Source organism: Lynx canadensis, chromosome E1, assembly GCF_007474595.2.
Source record: "Lynx canadensis isolate LIC74 chromosome E1, mLynCan4.pri.v2, whole genome shotgun sequence".
NCBI classification, from domain to species: Eukaryota; Metazoa; Chordata; class Mammalia; order Carnivora; family Felidae; genus Lynx; species Lynx canadensis.
In genome coordinates, this window is record NC_044316.2 from 12,714,876 (window position 1) to 12,734,478 (window position 19,603).

A 19,603-nucleotide genomic window follows, 5' to 3' on the forward strand; every position below is an offset into this window, starting at 1 on the left:
TTTACAAGAGACCCACTTCAGACCTAAAGACACATTCAGACTGAAAATAAGGGGATGGAGAACCATCTATCATGCTAATGGTCAACAAGAGAAAGCCAGAGTAGCCATACTTACATCAGACAATCTAGACTTTAAAATAAAGACTGTATCAAGAGATGCAGAAGGGCATTATATCATAATCAAGGGGTCTATCTACCATGAAGACCTAACAATTGTAAACATTTATGCGCCAAATGTGGAAGCACCCAAATATATAAATCAGTTAATCACAAGCATAAAGAAACTCATCAATAGTAATACCATAATAGTAGGAGACTTCAACACCCCATTAACAGCAATGGACAGATCATCTAATCAAAAACTCAACAAGGATGGGGCACCTGGGTGGCTCAGTCAGTTGAGTGTCTGAATTCAGCTCAGGTCATGATCTCACAGCTTGTGGGTTCGAACCCCATGTCAGGCTCTATGCTAACAGCTCAGAGCCTGAAGCCAGCTTTGGATTCTGTGTCTCCCTCTCTCTCTGCACCCCTGCCCCCTACTCACTCTCCATCTCTCTCCCTCTCTCAAAAATAAACATTAAAATTAAAAAAAAACACAAAAAATCAACAAGGAAACAATAGCTTTGAATGACACACTGGACCAGATGGACTTAACAGATATATTCAGAACATTTCATCCTAAAGGAGCAGAATATACATTCTTCTCCAGTGCACATAGGACGTTCTCCAGAATAGACCATATACTGGGACACAAATCAGCCCTAAGTAAGTACAAAAGGATTGAGATCATACTGTGCATATTTTCAGACCACAACACTATGAAACTCAAAATCAACCAGAAGAAAAAATTTGGAAAGGTAACAAATACTTGGAGACTGAAGAACATCCAACTAAAGAATGAATGGGCTAACCAAGAAGTTAAAGAGGAAATTAAAAAGTATATGGAAGTCAATGAAAATGATGACACCACAACCCAAAACCTCTGGGACATAGCAAAGGCGGTCATAGGAGGAAAGTATATTGCAATCCATGCCTTCCTAAAGAAGGAAGAAAGATCTCAGATACACAACCTAACCTTATGCCTTAAGGAGCTGGAAAAAGAACAGCAAATAAAACCCAAAGCCAGCAGAAGACAGTAAATAATAAAGATTAGAGCAGAAATTAATGCCATCAAAACCAATAAAACAGTAGAACAGATTAATGAAACCAGAAACTGGTTCTTTGAAAGAATTAACACAATTGATAAACCACTAGCCAGTTTGATCAAAAAGAAAAAGGAAAGGATCCAAATAAATAAAATCAAGAATGAAAGAGGAGAGATCACAACCAACACAACAGAAATAAAAACAATAAGAAAATATTATGAGCAATTATATGCCAATAAAATGGGCAATCTGGAAGAAATGGACAAATTCCTAGAAACATATACACTACCAAAACTGAAACAGGAAGAAATAGAAAATTTGAACAGACCCATAACCAGTAAGGAAATCGAAGTAGTAATCAAAAATCTGCCAAAAAAAGCAAGAGTCCGGGGCCAGATAGCTTTCCAGGGGAATTCTATCAAACATTTGAGGAAGTGTTAACACCTGTTCTCTTGAAGGTGTTCCAAAAAAATAGAAATGGAAGGAAAACTTCAAAACTCTTTCTATGAAGACAGCATTACCTTGATTCCAAAACCAGACAGAGACCCCACTAAAAAGGAGAACTATAGACCAATTTCCCTGATGAACATGGATGCAAAAATCCTCAACAAGATATTAGCCAACCGTATCCAACAATACATTAAAAAAATTATTCACCACGACCACGTGGGATTTATACCTGAGATGCAGGCTGGTTCAATATCCGTGAAAACAATTAACATGATTCATCACATCAATAAAAGAAAGGACAAGAACCATATGATCCTCTCAATAGATGCAGAGAAAGCATTTGACAAAATACAGCAACCTTTCTTGATAAAAACCCTCAAGAAAGTAGGGATAGAAGGAGCATACCTCGAGATCATAAAAGCCATATATGAATGACCCAACGCTAATATCATCCTCAATGGGGAAAAAATGACAGCTTTCCCCCTAAGGTCAGGAACAGGACAGGGATGTCCACTCTCACCACTGTTATTCAACATAGTATTGGAAGTCTTAGCCTCTGCAATCAGACAACACAAAGAAATAAAAGGCATCAAAATTGGCTAGGAGGAGGTCAAACTTTCACTCTTCGCAGATGACATGATACTCTATATGGAAAACCGAAAAGATTTCACCAGAAAACTGCTGGAATTGATTCATGAATTCAGCAAAGTTGCAGGGTATAAAATCAACGCACAGAAATCAGTTACATTCCTATACACCAACGATGAAGTGACAGAAAGAGAAATCAAGGAATTGATCCCATTTATAGTTGCACAAAAAAACTATAAAATACCTAGGAATAAATCTAACCAAAGAGGTGAAAAATCTATACACTGAAAACGATAGATGAAAGAAATTGAAGACACACACACAAAAGAAAAAAATATTCCATGTTCATGGATAGGAAGAACAAATATTGTTAAAAGGTTGATACTACCCAAAGCAATCTACATATTCAATGCAATCCCTATCAAAATAACACCATCATTCTTCACACAGCTAGAACAAATAATCCTAAAATTCGTATGGAACCAAAAAAGACCCCAAATAGCCAAAGCGATCTTGAAAAAGAAAACCAAAGCTGGAGGCATCACAATGCCAGACTTCAAGCTATACTACAAAACTGTAATCATCAAGACAGTATGGTACTGGCACAAGAACAGACACTCAGATCAATGGAACAGAATAGAGAACCCAGAAATGGACCCACAAACGTATGGCCAACTAATCTTCGACCAAGCAGGAAAGAATATCCAATGGAATAAAGACAGTCTCTTCAGCAAGTGGCGTTGGGAAAACTGGACAGTGACATGCAGAAGAAAGAACCTCAACCACTTTCTTACACCATACACAAAAATAAACTCAAAATGGATAAAAGACCTCAATGTAAGACAGGAAGCCATCAAAATCCCCAAGGGGAAAGCAGGCGAAAACCTCTTTGATCTTGGCTGCAGCAACTTCTTACTCAACACATCTCCAGAGGCAAGGGAAACAAAAGCAAAAATGAACTACTGGGACCTCATCAAAATAAAAAGCTTCTGCACAGCGAAGGAAACAATCAGCAAAAGTAAAAGGCAACTGACAGAATGGGAGAAGATATTTACAAATGACATATCAGATAAAGGGTTACTATCCAAAATCTATAAAGAACTTATCAAACTCAACACCCCAAAAACAAATAATCTAGTGAAGAAATGGGCAAAAGACATGAATAGACACTTCTCCAAAGAAGACATCCAGGTGGCCAACTGGCACATGAAAAAATGCTCAATATCACTCATCATCAGGGAAATACAAATCAAAACCACAATACCACCTTACACCTGTCAGAATGGCTAACATTAACAACTCAGGCAACAACAGATGTTGGCAAGGATGCAGAGAAAGAGGATCTCTTTTGCACTGCTGGTGGGAATGCAAGCTGGTGGAGCCACTCTGGAAAACAGTATGGAGGTTCCTCAAAAAACTAAAAACAGAGCTACCCTACGACCCAGTAGTTGCACTACTAGGCATTTATCCAAGGGATACAGGTGTGCTGTTTCGAAGGCACACATGCACCCCCATGTTTAGAGCAGCACCATCAACAATAGCCAAAGCATGGAAAGAGCCCAAATGTCCATCAATGGGTGAATAGATAAAGAAGGTGTGGTATGTACACACACACACACACACACACACACACACACACACGATGGAGTATTACTCAGCAATCAAAAAGAATGAAATCTTGCCATTTGCAACTACGTGGATGGAACTGGAGGGTATTATGCTAAGTGAAATTAGTCAGTCAGAGAAAGACAAAAGTCATATGACTTCCCTCATATGAGGACTTTAAGAGACAAAACAGATGAATATAAGGGAAAGGAAACAAAAATAATATAACAGGGAGGGTAACAAAACAGAAGAGACTCATAAATATGGAGAACAAACAGAGGGTTACGGGAGGGGTTGTGTGAGGGGGGATGGGCTAAATGGGTAAGGGGCACCAAGGAATCTACTCCTGAAATCATTGTTGCACTATATGCTAACTAATTTGGATGTAAATTCAAAAAAAAAAGAAAAAAGAAAACAACTTAAAATAAAAAAATAAATTCCACATATGAGTGAAATCATATGGCATTTATCTTTCTCTGACTAACTTATTTCACTTAGCATAATACTCTCTAGCTCCACCCATGTCATTGCAAATCGCAAGATTTCCTTTTTATGATGGCTAAGTAATATTCCACTGTATATATATCTACTACATCTTCTTTATCCATTCATTAGTCGATGGACATTTGGGCTCTCTCCAAAGTTTGGCTATTGTTGATTATGCTGCTATGAATATTGGGGTGTATGTACCTCTTTCAATCTATATTTTTGTATCCTTTGGGTAAATACCTCGTAGTACAATTGCTGGATCATAGGGTAGTTTAACCGTTTTTAGAATTGCACCAAAAAAAAAAAAAAAGATACCTAGGAATAAACCTATCCAAAGATATGAAGTATCTGTACTCTGAAAACTATAAAACACTGATCAAGAAATTGAAGATGACACAAAGAAATGAAAAGACATTCCATGCTTGAGTTGAAAGAACAAGTGTTTTTAAAATGCCTATACTATCCAAAGCAATCTACACATTTAATGCAATCTCTATGAAAATATCAACAGCATTTCTCACAGAGCTAGAACAAAGAATCCTAAAATTTGTATGGAACCACAAAAACCCTGAATAGCCAAAGCAACCTTGAAAAAGAAAAGCAAAGCTGGAGGTATTGCAATCCCAAATTTCAAGATATACTACAAAGCTGTATTAATGAAAACCATAGGGTACTGGCGCACAAATAGACACAGATCAGTGGAACAGAAGAGAAAATCCAGAGATAAACCCACAATTATATGGTCAATTGCTCTTTGAAAAAGCTATAAATAATTTCTAGTGGGAAAAAGAATGTCCCTTCAACAAATGGTGTAGGGAAAACTGGACAGCAACATGCAAATGAATGAAACTGAACTTTCTTATACCATACACAAAAATAAATTAAAAATGGATTAAAGATCAAAATATGAGACTTGAAACCATAAAAATCCTAGAAGAGAACACAGGCAGTAACTTCTTTGATATTGGCCATAAAACTTCTTTCTAAATATGTCTCCTGAGGCAAGGGAAACAAAAGCAAAAGTAAACTATTGGGACTACATCAAAATAAAAATCTCCTGCACAGAAAAGGAAACAATCAACAAAATTAATTTTTTTTTCAACGTTTATTTATTTTTGGGACAGAGAGAGACAGAGCACGAACGGGGGAAGGGCAGAGAGAGAGGGAGACACAGAATCAGAAACAGGCTCCAGGCTCCGAGCCATCAGCCCAAAGCCCGACGCGGGGCTCGAACTCACAGACCGCGAGATCGTGACCTGGCTGAAGTCGGACGCTTAACCGACTGCGCCACCCAGGCGCCCCAACAATCAACAAAATTAAATGGCAACCTATGGAATAGAAGATATTTGCAAATGACATATTTGATAAAAGATTAGTATCCAAAATATATAAAGAACTTGTCAAACTCAACACCCAAAAAGTAAATAGTCCAGTTATATATCGGAAAAAGACATAGACATTTTTAAAACTTTTCAAAAATGTGTATTTATTTATTTTGATGGGGGGAGGCAAAGAGAGAGAGAGGGAGGGAGAGAATCCCAAGCAGGCTCCACACTGTTGACCCAGAGCCTGACACAGGACTTGATCTCATGAACCATGAGATCATGACCTGATCCAAAATCAAGAGTTGGACACTAAATCAGCTGAGCCACCCAGGCACCCCTAAATAGACATTTTTCCAGAGAAGACATACAGATGGCCAACATATACATGAAAATATGCTCATCATAACTTATCATCAGGGAAATGCAACTTAAAACTACAATTAGATATCACCCCACACCTTTCATAATGGCTACAACCAACAACATAAGAAACAACAGGTGGGGCGCCTGGGTGGCTCAGTCAGTTGAGCAGCCGGCTTTGGCTCAGGTCATGATCTCGCGGTCCGTGAGTTTGAGCCCTGCGTTGGGCTCTGTGCTGACAGCTCAGAGCCTGTAGCCTATTTCGGATTCTGTGTCTCCCTCTCTCTGACCCTCCCCTGTTCATGCTCTGTCTCTCCCTGTCTCAAAAATAAATAAAACGTTAAAAAATTTTTTTAAAAAAGAAACAACAGGTGTTGGCAAGGATGTAGAGAAAGGGTATCCTTCTTGCACTGTTGGTGGGAATGCCAACTGGTGCAGCCACTCTACAACACACTATGGAGATTCCTCAAAAAGTTAAAAATAGAACTACCCTGTGATTCAGCAATTTCACTGCTAGATATTTACCCAAAGAATACAAAAATACCAATTCAAGGGATACATGCACCCCAATGTTTATAGCAGCATTATCAATAATAGCCAGATTATGGAAAGAACCCAAATGTCCATTGACTGATGAACATATAAAGAAGATGTGGGAGATTATATTTATACATAACCGACTGAACCACCCAGGTGCCCCAAGAGACAGACTCTTAACTGTAGAGAAAAAAACTATGGTTACCAGAGGGAAGGGGGGGATGGGTGAAATAGGTTATGGAGTGCGTTTGGTGTGAGGAACAGCAGGTAATGCATGGAAGTATTGACTCACTATATTATACACCATCTGCAGCTAATATTACACTATATGTTAACCAATTGGAATTTAAATAAAAACTTAAAAAAATTTTTTTTACTGTTTATTTTTGAGAGAGAGACAGACAGACAGACAGACCATGAGTGGGGTGGGGGATGGGTAGGGAGAGGGAGACCTCCAGGTTCTGAGCTGTCAGCACAGAGCCCGACCGACGCAGGGCTTGAACTCATGAACCGTGAGATCATGTCCTGAGCTGAAGTCGGATACTTAACCGACTGAGCCACCCAGGTGCCCCTAGATAAAAACTTAAAAAAAAAAATAGGGGTTCCTGGGTGGCTTAGTTGGCTGAACATCTGACTCTTGATTTTGGTTCAGGTCATGATCCCAGGAATGGAGCCCCATATTGGAGTCCATACTGAGCATGGAGCCTACTTGGGATTCTGTCTCTCTCCCTCTGCCCCTCTCCCTCTCTCCCTCCCTCTCTCTCTCTAAAAGCAAACAAAAAAGGAAATCAGAAGAGATTAATTGTAAACTAGAAAAAAATTAATAAAACACAAAATGGAAATCAATAAAACTTATAATTAAAAAACTCCTAGTGCTGTTTCAAAAGTAGAAATTGACTTAAGGCACATTCTTGAGTTGTTTTTGCAGGACTAAAACTATGCCTCAGGGTTAATTAGGTTAAAATGTTCTCCAGGAAGACCCCCACTTACTCCCCATCTTCACAGGAATGTTAACCTTATATTTTAGAGGCAAACAGCAGAAAGAGCTCTGGCAAGCCTAGACCAGTTTGAGCTTGGCCACCAACCCACACCTGTAGGGGTGGATCATGGAGTGTCAGCTACCTGTTATTCATTATAATGTTTAAATCTCTGTCCAAAATTTAACATAACATACAATGTGTGTATAGGCATGTTTCCTTAAGATGCATGTGCGACCTTATGCCTACCTCTATATATGATGACAAGGCCCCCCTTTCTGAATATTCACCATAACCTTAAATAAAGGAAACCCACTTGCCCCTGCTCAGGGAGTCATGGCTTTGGAGGTTATCCCTGGGATGTCTTTATTTGTTGCAAATAAAGTTTCCTTTGTGTGACAACTTCACCTGGTGTAGTCTCTACCTGTAACTCACCAAGGAACAAACTCATATTAGTTAGAAAACAGTTGGAGTAATTCCCACAGTGAACCAGTGTTAAGGACACTGTTGGCAATGACACAAACAGTCTGAGGATTAGGTGCCCCCCCGCCAAAACCAGACTTCAGGCAAAATATGTGCATCTGTGTAGATTAGGCCTTGGATTTAGGCACATGCCAGGTACCCCCAATAGTCTGCTACTATATGCCTGGACCTCATCTAACGTTGCCCTGTTCCAGGTCCCTGGCTACTCTGACCTGTGAAACTGACACCTGTACAGACACACCCTGTCAACTGCCCATGAGCAGCCAGGGCCCTACAAGCCTACAGATATAGGGCCTATCTGCAACTACCTGCATTGCCTTAAGTGTGAAGGGTGCTCACCCCTGAAATTCTCTTTGAGGCAGCCACTGAGATGGGTGGCAGTCAGTTCCCAAACAGTGCTTACTGTTTGCTGAAGTCCCAGGTTTTTGCATCAATGAAGTTTCCCAGATATCTCTTATTAATGATACCATGGTCAGCACACTAGAATCAGCACTTGCAGGGCTTCTAAATTCCTCCAGCTCTGCCTTTGGAGGATATGTACATTTATGTGGATTAACACCTGTAAATAGGCATGTGCCATGTGTCCCCACTAGCTCACTCCTTGTGAACCAGCCTCTCCAGAGAGACTCGCCCTATACCACACCCCTGGCTACACTCACCTACATGGCTCATGCATTGGCAAGAAACACCCTATCAACCTGCTGAGAGTATCTAGGAGGCCCTCCAAGCCTGTGGAGCTTAGGCTGGTCCCAAACCACCTGCATAGCCTCCAGGCCAGAGGGAGCTGTCCGCCCAAAAATCTTTCTGAGATGGCACCTTTCAACTGGCCAAGCTCAGTCCCCATTTTGAACGGCTACCTGAGGAGTCCAGGGCTTACAGTAATCAAGGCTCCCAGGTATCTTTCAGTGAAGGATACGCATGTATCCCAACAAGCTGCATCCTGGCAAGGCAGACCAGACTCATCCATCCACCTGTACCTTTAAAGAGAATATGAACTTTTGTGTTGGATAGGGCTTGGAATAGGCAAGTGCCTTGTACCCCCAACAGCCCACTCCCAAGACCCATCTTTTCAGGACACTTGCCCTGTTCAGGTCAGTTCTCCTACCTAGTGCCGACAAGGCAGTGCAGTTGCCTCTAGATTGGCCTGCAGGGGGAATATGTGCATTCCTATCAACCAAAGCTACAAATGAGGCAGATATCAGGTACCCCCAAAGAACCTGCTCCTGTGACCCAGCCTCTTACTACAGCTTCCCTGCTTTAGGTCCCCATCTTCCCAGACCCTAGCCTCCCCGACATGGGTAGTCTGTGCTGTATCAGTTGGCCTTTGTCTGCCTGGGTCCTCCAACCTGGTGGAGCATAAACCAGTCCTCAAATTTTGTAGAGCCTCCAGGGCACACCTCCCAAATCTCTCTCTTTTTTTTAATTTGTAAAATATTTGTGTGTGTGAGAGAGAGAGACAGAGTGTGAGTGGGAGAGGGGCAGAGAAAGAGTGAGAGACACAGAATCGGAAGCAGGCTCCAGGCTCTGAGCTGTCAGCACAGAGCCCCATGAGGGGTTCAAACTCAGACTGTGAGATCATGACCTGAACTGAAGTCAGGTACTTAACTGACTGAGCCACTCAGGCACCCCTCAAGTATCTCTTTAAGGCAGCATTTCAAACTGGGTGTTTCTTATGGAGCAGGATAAAACTTGCAGTGAGGCAGTTGACAGGTGCCCCACACAGCTTGCTCCTATATGTCAGCCTCCCTTTCCAGCTGCTCTGCTGCAGGTCCTCTGATGCTCTGATCTGGAGGACCTGGGATAGCCCTTGCCCTGAAGCCAGCCTTGGGCATTTGGGGCCCTCAAGGCCTGTGGAGCTTCAGCCTGTCCTCAACAACTAGGACAGCTTCCTGTGTGGAGAGATTCCGCCCCCAAATTTTTTTCTGAGGCTTCAGCTTCAAACTAGCATGAAGTCAGTCCCGATTCGGACTGGTTCTCTGATGGGGTCCTGGGCTTACCGGTCGTTAAGGCTTTCAGGTCCCTTTGAGTGAAGGACACCCCTGTCAGCCTGCCTGGTGCCACCCTAGCAAGATGGCCCAGATGCCTCCATCTCTACCTTCACAGTAAATATGTCATTTTTTATAGGTTAGGCAGATTCCATGGCCCCCAAGAGCCTGCCCATGAAACCTAGATTCCCTGAGAGGTTGCCAGTTCCAGGTCCATGGTTCCCATGACCTGCACAGACCATGCATGTACAGAGCACACTCTGTCAGATGGGCTTGGCTGGCAGGGGCCCTCCAGGCTTGTGGGGCTCAAGCCAGTCCCCAATTTCTTACAGAACCTCCAGGATGGAAAGAGGACATTCCCGGGAAATCTTTCTGAGCCTAAGTTTGAAATAGGACTGTCTGTCTCTTTTTGGACTGGCTGCCTGAAGGGGTCTCAGACTTCTCCAACAACTAAGTCTCCCTAAGTGTCTTTTAGTAAAGGCTACCCAGGCCATCCTTCCTGGCCCCAAGCTGACAAGGCAGTCCAGATTCCTCCAGCTCTGCCTTCAGGGGGGCATGTTCATTCATGTAGGCTAAGACTTAGAATTAGGTAGATGCCAGTCACTCCAGAGAGGTTGTGAGACCTGGTCTCTCCCTTCAACTGCCCTGTTCCAGGTTCCCTGGCTTCCCTGGCCTGTGCCACCTTTGCATGCTACCTAGGAACCTGAATTACTGGAAAAGCCTGGACCCCATCAGATAGCTGTCTGAATGGGGAATCAATGGTCCCCTATTTAAAACAAAGCCTCAGATTTTTCTGGGGGTGGGCTCTCTCTACCATAGAGGCCACAAAGGAGGCAGAGACTGGCCTGAGTTAGACTACCTAACTTAAGAGGCCAACACACGCACACATTGTCAGCTATCATTGGGCAGCATGGTCCCACAGGGTCATTGTAGAGAGAGGCTGGGTTACAGTAGCAAACTATATGAAGTACCTGGCATATGACTAATTCCAAGAATTCTCATATCCAATAAAAGACGCCCATTTTAAAAAGTAGACTCAGAATGGCATCTGGGTGGCTCATTGAGTTGGGCATCTGACTTCAGCTCAGGTCTTGATCTCACAGTTGGTGAGTTCAAACCCCACGTCGGGCTCTGTGCTGACAGCTCGGAGCCTAGAGCCTGCCTCGGATTCTGTCTCTCTCTCTCTCTCTCTCTCTCTCCCTCTCTCTCTCTCTCTCTGCCCTTCCCCCCCTCATGCTCTGTCTCACTCTCAAAAATAAAAATAAACATTAAAAAAAAAGTAGACTTAGATACTTAGATACTTAGATATCTGCGCCCTGAGTCCATTCAAGTGGTTAGGGTCAAGCTAGCACTCCACAGATTTAGAGTGCACCTGCAGCCCGAGGCCAACTGACAGGGTGCTAACTGCACATACGTGGGTACCCCAAGTCTAGATAATCATGGATATGGAAAAGGACAAGTGACTGAAGAGGAATAGTCAGAGTAGAAGGTTACTAAGGAAACACTTCAGAGCCTTGAGTACTGGAAAGCCCTCGCTCAACTCTTGGCTGACACAGTGCAGTGGCACATGCATGGGCAGAATAGGTCAGGGGAGCCAGGGACCTAGAACAGAGCAGCTGTAAGGAGAGACCAGGCCACAGTAGCAGGCAACTGGGTGTAGCTAGCATATGCCTAATTCTAAGACTTAACCTACACAAATGTGCATATTTTCCCTGAAGGCAAAGCTGGCGGAATCTGGATCGCCTTCGCAGGGTGGGACCCCCTGAGACAGTTAGGGGTAACCTCCAAGAAGAGACACCTAGGCAGCCTTGATTGCTGGAGAAGCCCTGGGCTCCATAGAGACAGCCAGTCCAAATGAGGCCTCACAATCCCTGGTGTAAAATAGCCCACAGAAAGTTATTCAGAGTGTGGCTCTTTCCACCCTTGAAGCCATGCAGGTGGTTGGAAATTGGCTCTGGCTCCACAGGCCTGGAGTGTCCCCCTGCAGCCAGCTCACAGGGTACAGACTGCACATGCACAAGCTGCACAGGCCAGGGAAGCCAGGAACCTGGAACAGGGCAATGTGGGGAGGGACTGGGTAACAGGAGGAAACTATTGGAGGTACCTGACATCTACATTTTCCCAGGACTTCACCTATACTATTGGGCCTATTCCCCCTTAGGGCAGATCTGGAGGACTCCAACTGCCCTGTCATGTGGCCTAGTTAGCAGCCAAAGGAGACACCTGGGAGCCTTGAGTTCTGAAGAAGCTTGCCACCTATCAGGCAACCTGTCTACATGGTGAGTGACAGTCACAAGTTTAAAGCTGTCATGTCAGAATGATTTTTGGTATGTGAGCTCCCTCCAACTCAAGAGCTCTGCAGGTGGTTGGGTCTCAGCTCAAGCCCCACACACCTGGAGTGCCCTGGCTACCCAAGGTTGATGGACAGGGTCAGAATGAGCAGGCAGGCCCAGTAGGCCAAGGGACCCAGGCACCTAAATCAGGGTAACTGCAGGGAGAGGCAGGGTCACAGAAGCAGACACTCGGAGATACAGGACATCATCCTAATTTGAGTCCAAATCTGCACAATGGTATATATTGACCCAGAAGAAAGAGATGGAGAAACGTGGACTGATAAGGCACAGGTGACGCATCTGTTCACTGCGCAGGTCAGAGTAGCTGGGAGACTGGGACAGGGCAACTATACAGAGAGGCTGGGTCACAGGAGTAGGCTGTTTGGAGGTACTTGGCATCTGCCTCATTAGAAGCCTTCAGCCTATAAAGATGCACAAATTTCCACTGAATGCTAGTCTGGAGGCAACAACACTGCCTTGCAATGACAGGAGGGGGCAGCTGGCCAAGGTATCCCTTTGCAAGAGACTCCTGGGAGTCAACTGCTAGAGAAGCCAGGTACCCCATTAGGCAGGCAGTCCAAATGGGGACTGACTGTCACCACATTCAAGGTGCCACCTCTGAAAGATCCTTGGAGATGGGATCCTTCCACCCAGGAGGCTATCCAAATGGTTCAGCCCTGCCAGAATTCCACAGGCCTGGAGGGCTCCGGCTTCCCCACACAGGGTGGAGGGTGCCTATTGCACATGCTTGAGCTGCACAGGTAGCCAGGGACCCAGAACAGGGCATGTGTGCCCAGAGACCAGGCCACGAGAGCTGGACCTTGGCAGCCTAAGGCCCTTGCCTAATTCCAAACCCTATTCTACGCCAACGTGCATATTTCTCCCAAGGTAAAGCTGGAGGTGTCTAGACTGCCTTGCCTGGATGGGGCCTATGTGGCTGCTAGGGTATCCTGCACTAAGAGACATCTGGGAGTTTTGATTCCTGGTAAGCCTAAGACCCCATCAGGAAGGTAGCCAGTTCTACTGGGGACTGTCACCTCAGAAAGATTTTTTTTTTTAATTTTTTAATGTTTGTTGATATTTGAGAGAGAACAAGTGGCAGAGGGGCAGAGAGAAAGGGAGACAGAAACTGAAGCAGGCTCTAGGCTCCAAGCTGCCAGCACAGAGCCCAATGTGAGGTTCAAACTCACGAGCTGTGAGATCATGACCTGAGCCGAAGTCAGACACTTAACTGACTGAGCCACCCAGGTACCTCTCAGAAAGATTTTTATGGGGAGGTCTCCTTCTGCCCTGGGCAGGGTGGGGGGTGCTCAGGTGGAGGTGGTTCAGGACCAACTCAAGGCTCCACCAGCTTGGAGGGCTCTGGCTGGCCCCGGCTGCCCTCAGCCTGCTGAAGAGGTACGAACTGTGCACTCCCAGGCTGCACAATTAAGGGGAGTCAGGGAGCTAGGGACAGGGCAGGGGTCTCAGGTAAGTTGTTAGGGGCACAAGGTATCTGCCTCATTCCCATCGTTAATTCGCGCAAATTAATGTGTTCCCCCAGAGGGCAGAGCTGGAGGAATCTGGTCAGCCTCAAGAGGGTGGGACAGTGTGGGATGGTCTAGCATAACCTCTGGCCACAGAACTCTGGGAGCCTTGGCTGTTTGAGAAGACTCTGGGCCCGATCGGACATCCAGTCCAAAGGGGGAGTGTCTGTCACCAGTTCAAGCTGCAGAAATAGATTTACATTGCATTTTTATTGCAAGGGAGATTCTCTACTTCCCCCAATAACCACATGCAGCATATGCATCTGAGGGTATGGGCTGTCCCTCCAGTATGGGCACTGGTCAAGCTGGTGCCAGATCCCAACACTGCCATATGTGAGCAAAAGTGTGTGACTGCTGCCACCCCATGTGCTTCCCGTTCTGTGGCTGTTTTCTTGGTATTTATGACAAAAAAAAAAACAAAAAAAAACGTCATCACACAAAGTGTATTGTTTTCATTTGCCCTCATTTATCTTCTTGCTGATAACATTGCCTGTTTTCTTCAATACTTGGATTCCTTTCCCCTTTGCCTGGCCTCACTGTTTCACTTTGGGAAAGTCCCTGACCTTTCCAGGCTTCATGTCTCACCTGTGCAAGGCAGAGGTGGGCAGAGATGACTCAGAGGCCCTTTCCAGGTCAGATATCCTGGGTTGTACAGTTTTGTCATATAATATGGGGCAAGGGACAGAGCCACAGCCTCCTTCCCTCCTCCCTAAGGCAGCGATTCATCAGCACACCTTGCAGAGAAGGTGTGGTGCCTAGGACATCCTTCTTTATCTGTGCTCAAAGTGCCTTTTCCTGCATGATGGCAGGGCAACACCACTAACACTTAAGACATCTGGAGCAGTTATTTTTTTTAATTGAAAAAAATTTTTTTTTAATTTTTTTTAATGTTTATTTATTTTTGAGACAGAGAGAGAGCATGAATGGGGGAGGGGCAGAGAGAGAGGGAGACACAGAATCGGAAGCAGGCTCCAGGCTCTGAGCCATCAGCCCAGAGCCTGACGCGGGGCTCGAACTCACGAACCGCGAGATCGTGACCTGAGCTGAAGTCGGATGCTCAACCGACTGAGCCACCCAGCCGCCCCTGAAAAAAAAATTTTTAACGTTTATTTATTTTTGACTGAGAGAGACAGAGTGCGAGTGGGCGAGGGGCAGACATGGGGAGGAGACACAGAATTCAAAGCAGGGTCCAGGCTCTGAGTTGTCAGCACAAAGCCCGATGAAGGGCTCGAACCCATGAACTGCAAGATCATGAACTGAACCAAAGTCAGACGTTTAACCGACTGAACCCTGCAGGGGCCCCTGGTGCAGTTCTTCATGCTGGGCCTTATGCTCAGGGCTGACACCTCACTTCACAGAGCTACATAACACCAGCTGAGATGGTTTTCTAGAATTATTCCCATTTCTCAGACAGAAAAACAGAGAGCAGAGCCTGTGGATTTTTTTTTTAATGTTTATTTATTTTGAGAGAGAGATTGAGAAGGAGAGCACAGGCAGAGAAAGGGCAGAGAGAGGGGGAGAGAGAGAATCCCAAGCAGGCTCCAAGATAACAGCACAGAGCCCAACACAGGGCTTGATCTCAGGAACAGTGAGATAATGACCTAAGCCAAAATCAAGAGTCGAGGCTTAACCTACTGAGCTAACCAGGTGCCCCTAGAATCTGTGTTTTTAACCTCTACACTGCACCACCTCCTGTTTAAAAAAATAATAATAAAAATAAAAACCTGGGGCACATGGGTGACTCAGTCGGTTAAGTCACCGACTTAATTTCTGCTCAGGTCATGAGCTCACAGTTCTTGAGTTTGAGCGGCTCATCGGACTCTCTGCTGTCAGCATAAAGCCTGCTTCCGATACTCTTTCCTCCCTGACTCTCTGCCCCTCCCCCGCGTGCGCGTGCACTCTCTCTCTCTCTCTCTCTCACACACACACACACACACACACCCACAAATAAATACACATTTAAAAAATAAATAAAATAAATAGAAATTAAAAACCCAGTTTGTAGTATTTACAACCCAGGGAGCTAGCCAGAAAGGTTTGGGAGCCAAGATACCAAATGGGATTTATCTTGCTTGGGTACCACCCATTATCACAAGTCCCAGACCATCCCCATCATCACAGAAATTTCATGTGAAAGGAGTCCAGCTCTTGAGATGTCAAATTGTTTCACTCCAAAGCCCGTGTAAACTGGGATGTCACATAAAGTCCCAGGTAGGCCTGTTGTAGGGTACAGCATTCATTCATAAATTAAGACTGTAATTAATCACTTAGGTTCTAAGTGAGCTGTCTTTCTCCCTCTTCCTTTCTTTGTTCTCCCTGGGAAACCTCTGGAGAAGGAGTCAGCTCCTAGGTCTGCTGGCTTCTCTCCAGCTGTTCCATCCGCTGGGGTAACAGGCACCTCCATCAGTTCTGACTCAAAAACAAGGCCACCATTCCAAAGTTGGAGCATAAGGTAAAAACTGAAGATGAGTGAAATTACCCTTGAAACCCTTCTAGAAGGGGTGGGGAGCCAGGTGCCATCACTCATTGGTGATTCCTGCCTGCTAGTTTTCCTGCCAGGCCTGGAATAATCTTGGTTTCTCCAATGGATCCCACAGCCAAGGCCATCTTTACATCCTGAGGTCCTGAGAGACACTCAGGAGACAGCAGATTCACCCACTGAACGGCAAGGCAAGTGGAGTCACTCACACCATTTACACCCTTTCTTCCTCTTTCCCTCTCTGTCTACAGAGCACGTGTAAGTGAATGTGGAATATGCTGTGACTTGTCTGTAAGGTCACAGACAGCATTTATTGAATGCTTACCATGTGCTAAGCTTGGTGCTAAGATCCTGTATCAAAGGGTGCCTTCAGCTGAAAGGAGCAGATAACAGATTTCCCAACTGCTTTATATAAGGGCTTTTAAAATCATCTCTCAAAACAAGAATGGTAGATGGTTAATCTCAGGCTGTTCTATAGCTTGATAATGCTTCCCCTGCCAATATCCTACTACTTAGCCATCCTCAATATGTGGGCTTCACATCCTCAAGCTAGATGCCTCATGGTCATGGATGCTGCAGTTCCAAGCATCCCAACTCTTCACAGGCAGGAAGCAGGAAAAGCAAAGGCTTCATCCTCTGTATTTTTTCAGGAAGCCCCCTGCCGACTTCCCCTTACACCTCATTGGCCTTAAATGAGTCGCATACCCATCCTCAGCTGCCAGGGAACTGGGAAAACCAGTATCTGGCAAAGAAGAAGGACATCACTGTGATTGGCTTAAACCATTCATGATTCATGCACTACACTGGGCCACTTTGCTACCTGAAACAAAGTCAGGCCTCTGTTAGCAAAAAGGGGACACCTTTGTGGGGTAGCTAACAATGCCATGTGTCTTCTCAATGAAACTCACAGGAGTCCACTGTGGTGGGCCTTTTTTAAGTTCCCATTTTACAAATAGTGTAACTAAGACTCAGAGCCATTTAGTAACTTGCCCAAGATCCCATAACTGGTAACTAGCGGGGTTCAATCCCAGGTCTATCTCCTGAAAGCACGCTCTTAACTACTGTATACCCTTAGGTACCTGCTTCTTGGGTATATATCACCCTAGGCCATGACCCTATTGAGGGAAGGGACCATGTCTTCATCTTTGCATTTCTGCAGTGTCTTACAATTGACAGAAGCTTAATTGAATTGATTTAAATACAAAATGATTTTGTTTTGATACTTGCTGCTTTGTCGTGTGTTTTAAAACCAAGAATGCAAACTTGCCAATGTTACCTTTAAAAAATACACCTATCTCTTCTTCTGTATTGTTTTTCATTTACCCATACTGGGTTCCTGAAGTCCCGGGAAGAATTCCAATGTAAATATCACCCATGATGGAAATTTAGGGGAAGGAGAGGAGGGTGAAAGACTAATTGAGGCCCTAAAGAGAGTCAGTTCCTCATTAACTATGAAGCCATGGAAAATTCTTTGTTCCCGCCTGTTGGCCTCTTGCCTCCAGGATCTGGGTGGGTATTGCCCTTGGCCAGCTTCCTGGTCAGGTCACAGACAATTGGATTGGAGGGGTGTGTCTTGGGGAACAGGGCAGAACCAGGCTGGCTCTGGGTCCTTGGGAGTGAATGCAAGAAAAGATGGGCCCCGAGCATCTGCAGTCCAGAAGGACTAGGCTGGCCACTCCACATACACTGGCTCACTTAGCACTCCCGATGACCTGTGGGCTTAGGACTACTATCTTCCCTATTTTACAGCTGAGAAAGCTGGGGCTCAGAGAGGTGAGGTCACTTGCCCAAGGTCACACAGTGGAGCTTGGATTAAAAACTAAAGCCCGTGAACTTCTTAGGTGGGGTCCATTCTGCAGTCAAGAGTGACTACTATCTCAGGCACCCCAGAGAGAGTGCTGTTGGAGGCCAAGGAGGTCCCCGGCCCATCCTCGGAGCTTTCACCAGGCCAGTAGTCAGTAGTCACAAGCAGGGGCTTTGAATAAGAGCCAGGTTAGGACCCCACCCTTACACTGCCTAGGGACTTCAGGCAGGCGACACACTACCTTTTTCTTTCTGTCCATAGTCCAGTGGTTAAAAGCCTGGGCTCTGGGGCCAGACAGCCTGGGTTCACATTCCTGCTCTCCCAGGTACCAATTTTGTGACCCTCACCCCATTGTGAAATTTTATAAAGAAGAGCATAAAGAACCTGCTCTAAAGGCAGCTTGTAAAGATTAAATGGTGTCCTCAGCTCAGTGCCTGGCACCGAGCCAGTTCTTGTTAGGTAGTTCTTTTATCCCCGCCCCAGTGCAGACAGTGCTGTGAGGGGCCCCAGGCAAAGGTCCCCAGCTAATCCCATCCTTCCCTCTGCCCCAGAAGCTGGCTTTGTGAATGAAAGACCCAGGAAGGCCTGGACTGATTTGGTTGCACAAATGAGGCAGGTGTGACTTCAGGGAATTAAACGCAAATGGAACCCCACTTGCAAATTTGGTCATTTTCATGGAGAATGGTTGTTAGAGGTCAAGAGATGGGGCCCAGCTGAAGCTCCCCTCCCATGCTCCCACTTTCACCGTGCAGAGGGTCACCCCGAGATCCAGAGAGTATGCCCAGCATACCCAGCCCCTTTGGAAGTAACCGCACTCACCATTCACACAGATTCCCTTAGTCTGCAGGGCCTGGTCTGGGTCTGGGAGGGAGCCCAGAGAAGTAGAGGACATGCCAAGGTCACCTGTAGGGCTGGCGACAGGGCAGCGGGCCTTGCCCATGTGTCTGCCCGGAGGCTGGCCACAGCCCAGGCGTCAGGTGTCTTGGGCACAGTGCCCGGTTCTGCCACACGGGAGATCTGGGTGCCTTTGCCAACTTCCCCAACCTCTCTGGGTTTGTGGTCCCCATCTGGGGATCTGGAAGGAACCCAGAGTACTGGGGCTGACTTGGCAGGATTCAATGCCTAGGCTTGGGGCCACAATGACAGGATATCCCCAGGGAGCTGGGCTGGTTGCCACACAGGGAACACTGGGGTGGAGGCTGGCACTGCCGACAAGAGGCCCAAAAAGCACACCGAGGAGACAAAGCCAGGACAGCTGGGCCCTGAGAGGGTAAAGGACAGGCTGGGAGTGCAATGGAAACCACAGCTACAGGCAGTGAGGGGCCCACAGATAAAGACCTAAGTTTCTCCTCAGCCCCTAGCCTGGGAACCAAGGGCAGGACCCAGCATCCTGCCACTTTGTCCTGACTTTGATCCTGGGTAGGCAGTGTGAGCAAGTTCCCACCAGGGTTCCTGTGAGCTCCAGATATCATCTGTCCCACCCCTATTGGGACAAAGACCCAGGGTCCTGAGGGAGAG

At 45.7% G+C, this 19,603-nt stretch overlaps 1 pseudogene; it reads right to left on the bottom strand.

The window, feature by feature from the left end:
• The window catches only part of LOC116737765, a 79,908-nt pseudogene extending 60,883 nt beyond the window's left edge, over window positions 1–19,025 (bottom strand).
• Window positions 19,026–19,603: the final 578 nt, after the last annotated feature.